Below are 13,195 nucleotides of genomic sequence, written 5' to 3' on the forward strand. Positions count from 1 at the left end.
CCCATTAGCTAAAGTGGTACCTCAGATTAAGAACAGTTTCAGGTTAAGAACGGACCTCCAGAATGAATTAAGTTCTTGACCTGAGGTACCACTGTAGTAGCTTAGTCAAGAACTTCGCAACTGTATGTCAATGTATCTCCACACAACTGCTTCCCATATCAATTTTGAGATTATCTGGGATGAGCCACCAGCACCCTTTTCTCCCACACTGCACATCCTCACTTCAACAACACTGTTGGGGAATGTTCTGGGGTGTAGCTACTTCCGGGGATGCACAAACACCTCTGTGTTCCCCTCCAAAAGTGGGAGGTGCTTCCCATGCATTCCAAAGGAATGAGTGCAAAGCTCCCTACCCTTCCCCACTGGGGCCCTTGTCAGCAGTTGTAGCCATGGGCGGCACTGCTGTTTTCGGCCTTTCAGAAGCAGCTTTGTCCCACTGCTAAAATGCTTGCCCAGGACCCAGCAGTGAGGACTGTGAATGGTGTTGCTACCACCACCACAAACAGCACCCCACTCACCCGGTGCAACTGCATTAGGGGAGGGGTCAGCAAAAGAAGTTTAAAGACTCTCTCAAGCAAATCTAAAAAAATGTGGTATAAACACCGGCAATTGAGAAACACTGGCCTGCGAGCGCTCCTATTGGCGAACAGCCTTTACCAAAGGTGTCATGGACTTTGAAGACACTCAAACTCAGGGCAAAAGGGAGAAACGAGCTAAGAGGAAGGCACGCTTGGCAAACCCTCACCATGATCAGCTCCCACCTGGAAACCTAAGTCCCCACTGTGGAAGGATGTGTGGATCCAGAATTGGCCTCCACAGTCACTTACAGACACATCGCTAAGACTGTGTTCATGGAAGACAACCTTACTCGACTATGAGTGATCGCCAAAGAAGAAGATGTGTGCTGGAGAGTGTGGGTCCTTCTGTGATACCATGTCAAGGGCCCCTGATGCCCAACATGGATCCTAATGACATCTAACCCTGATGTAAAATTATGTATCTGTAATTTCTATTCCCCCACCCCACCCCGCCATTTACAAATGCAAATAAAGGACATACACGTATTACCTGACACACTTGCTAGGGATAACTACCTGAAAAACATTAATTACAACTTTTATACTACCAAGTTTGCCTAATACTAGGTCTTCAACTGGCCTAGGAACTCACACAAAGGAAAAAGCAGCTGGCTGAGGCCAGATGCCCATCTGCACCTGCATCCTGTTCTCACAGTAGCCAACCAGAAGCCTATGGGAAGCCCACATTCAGAACCTGAGTGCAGCAGCTCTCTGTTCACCTGTGATTCCATGCTGCTGATATTCAGAGGCATGCTGCCTCCAACACTAGAGGTAGGAGATAGCCACCAGGGCTAATAGCTATCAATTGCCTCATCCACCATGAATGTCTAATCTTTTAGTCACCCAAGTTGGTGGCCTCTTGTAAGAGTGGATTCCATAGTTCAGCTAAGAGCTGCATAACGAAGTGCTTTCATTAATACTAATCAATTTATGAAATGGGAAATTTCATGCCCCACACCACTTCTGGGAGACCCACGCATACTACCTTGAGTTCTGCTGAGGTATAAATGCAACACATTGATAAATAAAATGCCCAACGGGAATTTTTAAAATTATTATTCACATTTTATTGAACATCTCAATAAAACACATACACCTTTTCCCCCACCTCTTTGTTCTGCTTGCATTTTAACTGATAAGGCACTTGTCTGTCTACATTCAAAAGTCACAGCTGTATTGTGCGGTACAGAATCTGGAAATAAGATGTGACATGGAAGATAGGCAGGAAAAGAAAAAGCTATTACCCCTTTCACCTCCCCAACCAGCATTTACAACAATAGTGCAATAACAAAACGGCAAATCATGAATGGCTCAGATGGTGGGGTGGTGCCATGGAGCCACTGTTCCAACATCAGGGTCGCTCTGCTTACCGGGATGAGGCATGGTGGCAGCAAGGTTGGGACAGCTCAGGTGCATTGATGGTGCCAATCTGGCGCTTCTGCCCACACAACCCCAGTCTCACTGCCACCCTGGTCCATTGCAGGTAAGTGGCAGCAATGCCACTGTTGGTAGGTTGGTCCTTGGGCACCACCCTATCATGTTAGCCATTCCTGGACACAGATGGGCATATCCAAATATGAATGAGAATCTCCCAAGACTCAAATCAGGTGGCATTGAACCCAGTCTTTCTCAGAGTAGACCACTGAAATTAATAAACATGACGTTCCTTAGGTCCATTAATTTCAGTAGGTCTATTTTGCATAACACTTTCTTGAATACCACCTATTGATTTCAAATCAATGCTCGATGAAACAAAGGGAAACAAGGAAAAAACCCCGACCTAATCCAATTTTATTCTGAGTCGTGGTAATTCTCACTAATCTTTGGACATGGGCACCTGTGCTTCAAATATCAGCATTTTCATTTTATAGGCTTGAGTTCTGTAATCATCCTGTAGTCACCTTTCCCCTTATCGTTCTCTCTCTCCCTCCCCCTGCTTTGGGGGACATGATTTGTGTTCAGTTTTATCTCACCTTTCCTCTAAGGTGCTCAGGGAAGCAAGTCTCACATTTTATCTCCTCAACAATGCAGCAAGGTAGTTTGGACTGAGAGAGAGTGACAGGAAGAATCAAGGTTACACAGCAAACTTCATAGCTGAGAAGGGATTTCACTTTCCAGGGAGTTCACCAGGCTATGAAACTTCGTCATTCCAGGAAACTGGTCAAATGCACTTATTCTGTCAGGCATTTGGGGATAGTTTTGACTGACAGCTTTACACTCAGTACATCTTGTTACTTTGGCATGATGGCTGGAAGAAACTCATCCCTGTCTTTGAACTGACTTGGTTCTCTCTCTCTCTCTCTCTCTCTCTCTCTCTCTCTCTCTCTCTCTCTCTGTGTGTGTATATCTCAGCAGTCAAGACCAAGTGTGCCAGCCACCTTCAGTTGTGGTGGTGGGTAGGTTTTTGAAAACTGGACTGGACAGAAATAGTGCAATCTGCAATGTGTAAGTAGTACACGTCCACAATATGCAAACAGTAAGTGGTTTAGATCGAATTAGTTGCAAGAACCAGGGCATTTGGATATGACCATTTAATATAGACTTCTTTGATCAGTACGTATATCAGAAAACTGAACAGTCTGAATTAGGTGAGTGTCGGACAAAGGCCATCCCTCTCTCCCTCTCATACACCGTATCCATGTCCTGCCTAAAAGAAAGTGCTGATATGCAAAGTAGGTAATATTAGTTCTGTATAAGGTTTCCATTACCCAGTTCCCCAGGATTTAAGGGTTGCTTATGATGGTGCTGTTTTAGAGGTCAGAGCTGTCTGAGGTGGGCAGGATGTGAAGTTGAAGGGAGAAGGCTTATAGTCGGTACTATTGAATGCCTCCAGACCTATTTCATTTGGGTTATGTTTACCGGGGGGCAAGGAGGAAGGGTCTTTCTTCATAATGAATACTTCACTGTCCTGCCTCCTGTGGCTTTCACTTCTGGCTTGGAGGTGCTCCTTACATCGTTTCCCAACGAGGTAGAAGGCTTCAAGGAGGCTGAGGAGGATGCAAACGCAGGCTGTGCTGATCATGAAAAGGGTGAAGATGTTCTTCTCTGTGGGCTTAGCTATGTAGCAGTCTACAATGTTGGGACAAGGATCAAGGGAGCATTTCACCACATTGGGGAGTGTGTAGTTTGGGAACACATGGTAGAAGATGTAGAGGAATATAATGTCCACAGCAGACTTGAAAATGAGGCTCAAGAAATAGGTCCACCACAAGCCTCCACGCTTCTTGCCAGGAGGATAGCGCAGTGCATAGTCTGCCCCAACCTTCTTCTTATGTTTTTCTAGTTTGGCTTCCAGGTAGGCAACATGCATGATTACCAGCAGGGAAGGACAGGTAACCAGAATGAGCTGTAGGGCCCAGAGGCGGATGTGGGAGATTGGGAAGTAATGGTCGTAGCAGACGTTTGGGCAGCCTGGCTGCTTAGTGTTGCAGTCAAAATCCTTCTGGTCATCTCCCCAAACCTTCTCAGCTGCCACTATGTAGACTAGAAGCCGGAAGATGAAGACCACTGAGAGCCAAATACGTCCAAAGGCTGTGGAATATTTATTCACTCCGGTCAGGAGCCCTTGAAAGCTTCCCCAGTTCATGGCCTCTGGTTTCTACTTCCAGTTCCTGAAAAGACATGAGAAGATGGAATTAGAAATATTGTAACACCCTGATGTTGCCTGTATGAGTATAAAGAAACACTGTATAGATAGGTTGTCAACAACACCTCATCCCTAGACCTGATTCGCTGCATGGAACCAAAATAACCTAAGCCCCTCCCCTCCCCTCCCCCTTCAGGATTACTCTCAAACCATTTCATCTGCAGGCTATCTTTCTAGACCCATTCTGCAATGCCTGCCAGGTTTGATCATCTACCATGAAGGTTCATAGCTGTTTGAGATAAAAGCTTTACTTCCAAATTCAGCAACATGTTACAACTAACAATAGGGTAAGTGTGGAATTGGGGGACTTTGATGGCCTGTCACAAACTGCTCCAATTTCTCCCATATCTTTTGGGACTAGTATTTACTGCTGCTTCTTGTCCACACTGACCTGTTGCCAGCCATACCCCTCAACCTTGAGAAGAAGAATTGGTAGCTGGTGACAGAGAGTGCTTGATAGAGGCTGCAGAGAGTATCACTCTAGTGCTTGCTGATGAGCTTCATCACCTGCTGGGGATCATAGGATTGGGGTTTCCTCTGCCTCCCAAACTGAATTGGGAGGCAGAGTAAGTGCTACCCCTAAGACCCCCACCATAAAGTTGATGATCATGTTTAGGACCACTATTTCTAGTTAAGGATGATGTTTGCTTAAATCCCCTATAAGAACAGCCCACTGGATCAGTGAACCAGTGACCCATCTAGTCCAGCATCCTGTTCTCGCAGTGGCCAACCAGATGCTTGTGTGAAACTGGCAAGAGAAATATGAGCACAAGAGAACTCTCCCCTCCTGTAGTTTCCAGCAGCTGGTATCCAGAAGCATTACAGCATCCAGCTGTGGAGGTAGAGCATAGCCATCATGGCTAGTAGCCCTTTCCTCCATGAATCTGTCTAATCCTCTTTTAAAGCCATCCCAGTTGTTGGACTTCACTGCCTTCTGGAGGAGCGAATGCCGTAGTTTAACTATGCACTGTGTGAAGAGGGACTTTCTTTTATCTGTCCTAAATCTTCCAACATCCAGCTTTGCTGGATGTCCATGAGTTCTGGTGTTATGAGAGAGGAATAAAAACTTTTGTCTATCCACTTTCTCCATGCCATGCATGGTTTTTCTAAACTTCTATCATACCACTTCTTACTTGCTTTTTTCTCTAAACTAAGAAGTTCAAGACCAGTGCTGGATCTATGTATAAGCTAAACAAGCTATAGTTTAGGGCCCCACTCTCTTGGCCCCCCCAAAAAAAATTAAAGGGAAAAAAAATACAATTACTTTGATAAAATACATATTTTGTTATGTGCAAATGGCTTTAGATACCTATATGGTCAATAAATTACCATATAGCATATATCCAACACAAAAACCAGCCACAATTAGTTGTTGACATATAAAGGGCTCTATTACTTTCAGTAGCTTAGGGCCTCATCAAACCTAAATCTGGCCCTGTTCAAGACACTGCAACATTTCTTCACAGGGAAGTCACTCCCTCCCCTTGATCATTGTGGTGGTACTTTTCTGAGCCTTTTCCAACTCTTCAATGACTTCATCAAAAAAGCAACAAGATTCTCCCACCCTGCTGAAGAATCTTGGATGAAGTTTCTGAGGAAATGAATGGATGATCGAGGAAACTGAGGAGATTTGGCCCAGCTACTTACAACACTTAGAATATAATTTGCTCTAGTCCTTTAAAACTGTAAACTGCCTTGGGTGCCTTGGCAAAAAGCTCGTATATAATGAAATGGATATGCAAATAAAATAAACTTTCTGGGTTCAGCTGTGCCACTCCCCTCACCACAGATTACAAATGGTTAAAGAGCCAAGGCTAGAAAACATGCATAGCAATTTAAACACCCAATACTTTTCCCCACCCCCACACCATGTGCCTCTCCCCCATATGGATGTCATATGTTTTGCCTAAGCTAGCAACATGTCCGTACAGGCTAGAAAGAAACTACAATCTATCCACCCTGCCCTCATCTCCCAAAGGGGCAAGAACTGCTAACTGCTGCAGTAAATAAGGTGTGTGTGTGTGTGTGTGTGTGTGTGTGCAAGGAAGATGCCCGGTGGTGAACTCTAGTATGAGACTGGGGTGCTGTGAGTTCTCAAGACCGTCTCCATTTGCTTTTGAAACGATGGAGACCTGCCATCTCCTATGATGGCAACTTACGCAATGCCAAAAAAGAGGAAACACAACATCAGATGGGAAAGCACCAGTTTACATAGAGTTAGCATATGCAAATAATTAATCAGGAATACAATACATTGCACCATAATGTGGAAGACTTGGGACTAGGAAACTTATGTGGCTGCTGAACAAATATTGTAGATGGGCAAATTCAAGGTGCTTTGAGTTTCTTCATCTGTAAACCAGACTTTGATTAGACAGCTTTGTAGAGAAGATATGGCCACACTACTAACACATGAACTTAGGGTTGAACATAGGGATCGAGGAGAAATTTGGTTCTATTTGCATTTAAAGGTATACCTAATTAAATCACACTTTCTGAAATTATATGAGAAGCTAAACACAACCATCTTCCCAAATTCACATTTCTTCATATTTTTGGAAGCAGTTCTCCAGCCAAGCCATGTGTACAAAACATGCATATACTGGGGTAAGTGTACATAAAATACATATATGAATGAGCGTAACATACAAAAATGCACTATGGTAGGGAAAATTGCTTTGCAAATATGTGCATTTTAGGGGGAATTGCATATAAAAACATGTATATTAGGAGAAAGTCATATTAAGATCCTGACAAATTTTCATGAGGACTTTCTAAAATAAAATTTAAAAACTAGTGTGGGAATGTGAAGAACTGGACTTTAGTTTGGAAAAATGAGAAACCACAACTGACAGATTTCCCCACCCCTAGCTGACCACTCTTGGGTCTGTAGGCAGAATCTTTTTCCACAGTGGTGGAACCAGGAGGTAATCTGAAGCTGGACCCAGGGGGTAGACTCTATTGATTTTTTGTAAATTTGAGGTGGACCCTAACAGTTTTTGCCAAAAATTGCTGGAAGTATCCCGGGGAAGGGTTCTGTCTGAGTCTTTCCCATCAAGTGCTAGTTTTGCATGTATGTGCTAAAACAGAGGAGGAGTGCCCATCATATGAGGTCTCACCTACAGTCCGAAGTGATGCAGTTCAGGACTGAAAGCTGACATCACTGGGCAAAGTCCATTTCAAAACAGGTGCCCCAGTGACAACCCCCAAGCTCTGTGCTTCATCTCCTTGCTGCTGCCACTGCCTGATCACTTGCTCTCTAGAAACACCTGAGCAACAACAGACAATAGGAGAAGATGGAGCTGCAACCATGGTGCACCTGGGTGGTGGTGTGGACAGAGTCAGAGGAGCAGGGCATGCAAATGGACAGCAGAACCTAAAAATGAAGTAGAAGCCCCTCCTCTTCACTTCTACTTCATTTTTGAGTTCTGAGCATGTTGCCCCAAGGCCCCCCAAACCTGGAGCCAATACTGCCTGCATCTTTCCCCTTCCTTGCAGCATGACAGTGCCGGATTCTTACAAAGGAACCCATAGGTTTTTAATGTACACATGCCTAGGCACTGGGGAAGAGAAGACACACAGGCAGCCTTAATTGCTTCCTATGGCTAGTGCTGAATTTCTGGAGAGAAGGATCTTTCCCGAAGGAGCTGCACGTGAACTGAAAGCCTGTACTGAAGAAAGTAAGGCATTTAGAGCAGCCTAGAGGGAATGGGTCCAGGTGCCTTTGGAGTGGATTCAAGGTGGAGGAGTGGGGAGGGAGGCTGATTAAAGTTTATAAGAGCATTAACATGCTGTCTGATGCTCCCCTTTCTCAAGCATCTCTTCTAGAAAGCCAAATGGAGACTGAGAAACTGGAACAAAAAAATGTCTTTGCAGGAACACTGACACAAAGATGATTCATCTTTAATCAGTACGATTGGCCAAGGTTTACTAATTCATCACAGACCTAGCACTAAAAGCACAGCACAAGAGTTGCCATGCTAGATCAGACAAACTTTCCATTTTTATAATTTTGTTTCTAACCACAGCCAAGATTAGGCCCCTGGATGCTTAGGGCGTGATGCTGTTAATCTGCCCTTATGCTAGGATGGGCAAATCTGTCCATTTTGGTTTTTCCTAGTTCCTCATTTTTATAGTTGTAGTATGGCTAATTTCTGCAGCAGTGTGTGTGTGTGTGTGTGTGTGTGTGTGTGCGCGAGAGGGAGAGAGAGAGAGAGAGAGAGAGAGAGAGAGAAATCCCTGTATAATTTCATCCACATTTCTCTAAATGTCCTCATTTTTGTACGCAATTTTCTCTAATGTCTACATTTTTGCAAACCATTCCCCCAAATATAATGCATGTTTGTAAGCTGTTTTCACTAACATGGAATTTTGTGTGTACCTTGTGCATGATGTTTTTGGCTGTTAAACTATACTGTAAAATTCAGAGAAGTGCAAATTTCAGGAGACAGCTGCATTTCCCTTTGCTTATTGGTTCAGGAAGTGCAGATTAGGTAGGTTCACGTTAACAAGGGAGCTGAATTAATTTCTCCCCCATCTCCACCTGATTATGTTGGAATAGAGTTTCCGTGTAACTATCATGCATCTCTTCTTTGTATCTGCTTCATGGGTTGTTTTTTTTTTTTTTTTACAATCCTTGTAAAGAAATTTTGTAGTAGCAGCAGCAGTGAATCCCTTCCCTTCCTTTCTTTCATTGTCAGTTTGCCCCCCCCCCGCAACTTCTCTTGGCTTGCTTTTTTGTTTTGTTTTGTTTCATTTTCTTTCAAAATACTTGCAGTATTTGTAGAAAACACTGAAAAACAACTGATTTGGCACTTCATCCCATACCCATTCCAAGTAACAAAAACTTATTGGAAAGGGGTGTCTGAGACAGGAAAGGCTGGGGAGTATGGACTTTCTAAATTTCCCTGATCCCACAGTCCAGTTCAAAGGACATAGGAACCTGCAAATCCCATGCTCCCCTGCATGAAATGATGCTCTTCAGCATGCCCAAGAACCTCAATTTTTTCTTCCTTGATGCTAGAAGCTCCCCCCCCCCGTGATTATCCTTCTCTCTCTTACCAGTGAGGTGTTACTTGTTTGAAAATAGGATGAAACTTGCAGTTAAGGTTAGCTAGTGGGGTGGGGGAAGCTCATTACAGGTATATTTACACACAGATTTGAAGGGATTTGGACTCTTCCTGAAATCTTGGAGAATTTTCTGCATGCAACAGATGCTGTGCCACTGAGCTACAGCACTCCCCCAGATTGCTGTGCCTGGTTAAGCCATGATGAACTTTGTCGCATTGATTTCAATAGAACCTAAGTCCAACTATCCTATTCTGGATCCAGCCATATGTTCTGCACAAACTTTGTTTTTTAAATATACCTTCCATACGGAAGCATAGATAGTGATCACTTGATCTTCAAACTATTGTGATCAACATTTCTGCTCTCAATGAATTCTGTCTCTGCAGCATTTTATTTTCCCTGATTAGTCTTCTTTTTTTAAAAAAAAGCTGTAAAACCAACTCTTGACATTTCCTGTAATGTTAAAATGATACATTAGCAAAGCACTGGCTCCTCCTCCCAGCTCTCAAAGATCATTTGAAAAAATACCGGGGACCATAAGATTCCGAGTGTTATCACTTAAGAATTTCACGGGGATCTGCTGCACACGAATTAAAAAGATGAATTAACACTTCCCCACAAGGTGAGCATAACATTCACAAGACCCCGAGATCTTCATAGACACCACAGATGAGAAAAACAACAACAACATTCTCTCACCCCGCCTATTATATATATGAAACTATTAAGCCTGCATATTTTGTTACGAAATTCCAGATGCAACCTGAGACTCTTTGATTTTACAGGAGGTGCTTAATTTCAAGCACACGGGGTGCCTGTGCTTGAGTTTGCCTCGGAGTCGCATCTTTTGGTTTGCGAACTCCTGTATTCCTCTCCCGAGATACAGGGGCTTCTGTGGTTCTTCGGTGAGGGGAAGGCTTTCAGGGTAGTGTCAGTGGCTGCCTTTTCAAATGTTACAAATCCGATCTCGACCACTGAAGCCCTGATTTACCTTGGCTAATAGTAAGCCTGACTTTTGTGGCACATGCCCCACAGGAACACAGGGAGGCATGTCAGGAGGCATAGGTCCACCTAGTATTGTCTGCCTAGCAGTGACATCTTCCCACCAGGTTGTGGTCCCCACCTTACAGTGAACACCTTTAAAACCTTTTGCAAAAGGCATTCTTGTTGCAGTTCAGCCCACAATGGTGAGGAAAAACAAATGAACACACTTACCTGGTAGGAGTTCCAGCTTCCTTGCAGGCCTTTTCCTGATCCGCTCTCGCCTTCTGGAGCATTGAGACAGCCTTTTTCCCAATTAAAGGGCATCAAAGCTCTGAGGCTCCTCCCAGCACTCTGGGAGTGAGGAGGAGGAGGAGGACGAGGCAGAGGAGGAGGAATCTCCAAAAGGCACATTCCGGGGTGGAGCTTTCCAGCACACCTTCGGTTGCTGCTACCTGTCAAGACTGCTGGAAGCAGAGAGCTGTACTCATGCAAATGTCAAGGGCCTCCATCATACAAGCAGCAGAGAACCAATGTGATTTGGGCATCTAGTCCTATGGCTGGAGGAGAGACGGATGAACAGAGCAGGTCTTTTTTTTTTTGCTGTGTCTCAGTTTTGTACGCACCATATTTTTCCGTCTATAAGACACCCCCATGTATAAGATGGCTCCTATTTTGGGGGACTCAGATTTAAGAAAATGGGGGGGGGGGGAGAGAGATGGTCCCATGTATAAGACACCCCCTAATTTTTGACATTATTTTTAAGGGGGAAAACCTAGCCTTATATGCAGAAAAATACGGTACTTAGTGTTCATTCTGCCCCAAAGAGTGCACACAAAACCTGCATTTAAATTGTATGCAGCTTTGTACATACTTTCCCCCAAATCTATGTTTTATATACCCTTTTTTTTTTGTCTAAAAGATATATTCAGTTTCCCTGTAAGGGTCATATTTTTGTAGACACTGCAAAATTCAGAGAAGTGTAGAATATGGCAGCTGCAGCTCAAGTCCACATATCTGGAGCAAGACCAAATAAGATCCTTCTCCACTCCCTGGGGCTCAAGCCCAGTGTTTAACAGGCATAATGACACAACAGACTTGGGATTTGCTATTATATTATACATGCAAGAGCCGCTATAATGTTGCAGGGTGTTCCGCTCACCCCCTAACAGGAGCACTCCTGTTCTATGCTCCATCCATTCAAGTTCACCTCAGGATACTATAAAATGTGAAGGAGTTCAAGAAGACCATCCAACTCCCTGTCCTGTTTTCCAGTTCTCTTTTCCAAGTAAGGGCTCATCCAAACTTTCACTAGAGCCATACTTTGATTGCATTGTGTACTGATTAATTCCCCCAGGTCTGAGACAGCTTTTGCTGTTGTTCTATAGCTGTGCCTTGCAAAACTCTGATCCTTCTCACTGAATCAGATCTTCTCAGATGTGTGGGAAATCCGAAGAGACATTTTGCTTAAACCGAGGTTCAGTTCAATGGGTGAGATTGGATTTTCTCAAGGCATAATCACAGAACCACAAGAAAAGCTGTCAGACCTGGGGGAATTAATCGGTACACAATATGATCGGCACACAGAATATGAATCAAGCAAAAGTATGGATGAACCCTAACACTCCACATTCCATGAGTTCTAGAGGTACTGTACATGCTTAATCCTAATTGAGTTTATTTGAAGTGGGAGGGTGTTGCAGACCATGCCAATATCTCCCTCTTTTTGCTCAGTGTCCCATTTTGGTTCCAGCAATGTTGCCATAGTTGCCTTCCTTACAGTATTAGAAGGAATGGTATTTATATCCTGCCTTCCCATCAGTTATGCCTCCAGTCTCCAGCCAGCTACTCCCATACAAAATCCCCCCTGCATTAAGATCCTCAGCTGAGACCATGCTCCAGCTGTTGATGGTGGATGGAGTCAGGGCCTTTTCTATTCTAGCACCCTAACTGTGGAACACCCCCCCAAGCCCACCTGCTGCAATCTTTTAAACACACTTTGGAAACGTTTGCATTTGTCCTTCAGGTACTGTGGGTCTGAGCCAATCAGAACTTTATAGGTCAAGGCAATGACTTGCATGTGGAAACAAAATGGTAGCCAGGGCAGACCTGCAGCCACAGGCCTGACAGGTCCCAGTTACTCATCTGGCAACCAGTTAATCCTCTGGCAACTGCATCGTGAGTTACCTCAGCACGACTGCTTCCCACACCAATCGGATTAAGGATCTTTGGGAAGAGATGCTGGCATGCCTGTTGCCACACTTCACCTCAGGGCTGTTCAGCAGTCTTCTTGCATGTAGCTACCTCTAGAGATGAATAAACAGCCTGGTGTTCTTGCCAAAGTGGGACGGGGGCTTTCCACTTTCTCCAAATCTCTGTGTGCAAATTCCTCAAAGGCATCAATGGTAGGGGTTGCTAACTTTTTCTCAGCCCGAAAAAGTGCATTGCAGGTTGGCCAGTCCTCTGAGAGCTGTTTCTAAGTCTTTTTTTTAAAAGATTTGCATCATACAGTCTGCAGTTTTTCATGCCAAAAAGGAGTGCTAAACATTACTGCAAAGGGGAAGTGTTTCTCAACAATGCCAAAAATATTCACTAATAAAAAATAAATAAATGGTGTAGTTTAACTTAGCCTAAGAATATTACCGGCTGTCAGACCACATTCAAGAATGGTAAGAAGTTAATTAAAAGCTAAAGTGAGCAGAAAGTACCCCTTGAATAATTAAGGGTCCTTGACTCACTACCAGCAGAAAGTACCCCTTGAATAATTCAGGGCTCTTGACTCACCTCTGCAGTGGGATCGTTTTAGATTCCAGTGGTGTAACAAGAAGATTTAGTAAGGTCCAAAAGCCCACTCTTCAATACATTCAAGGATAAACAGTGGGGGGGAGCCATCTATTTCCAAAGCCCTTTATTGCTACTT

The 13,195-nt window shown here is 44.0% G+C and overlaps 1 pseudogene across 2 annotated transcripts; it reads right to left on the minus strand.

Moving 5' to 3' along the window:
* Window positions 1-1,621: 1,621 nt before the first annotated feature.
* LOC308483625 (gap junction beta-5 protein pseudogene) lies at window positions 1,622-10,645 on the minus strand (annotated as a pseudogene). Of its 2 annotated transcripts, none has more exons than XR_013991458.1 (2): window positions 10,510-10,645; window positions 1,622-4,189 (listed from the first exon to the last, which is right to left on the minus strand). The product of XR_013991458.1 is annotated as a gap junction beta-5 protein pseudogene (transcript). The 2 variants fall into 2 exon arrangements; XR_013991459.1 differs by lacking the exon at window positions 10,510-10,645 and adding an exon at window positions 7,344-7,487.
* Between the last annotated feature and the right edge of the window lie 2,550 nt (window positions 10,646-13,195).

Source organism: Podarcis pityusensis, assembly GCF_964106645.2.
Source record: "Podarcis pityusensis genome assembly, chromosome: 8".
In the NCBI taxonomy this organism is placed as follows: domain Eukaryota; kingdom Metazoa; phylum Chordata; class Lepidosauria; order Squamata; family Lacertidae; genus Podarcis; species Podarcis pityusensis.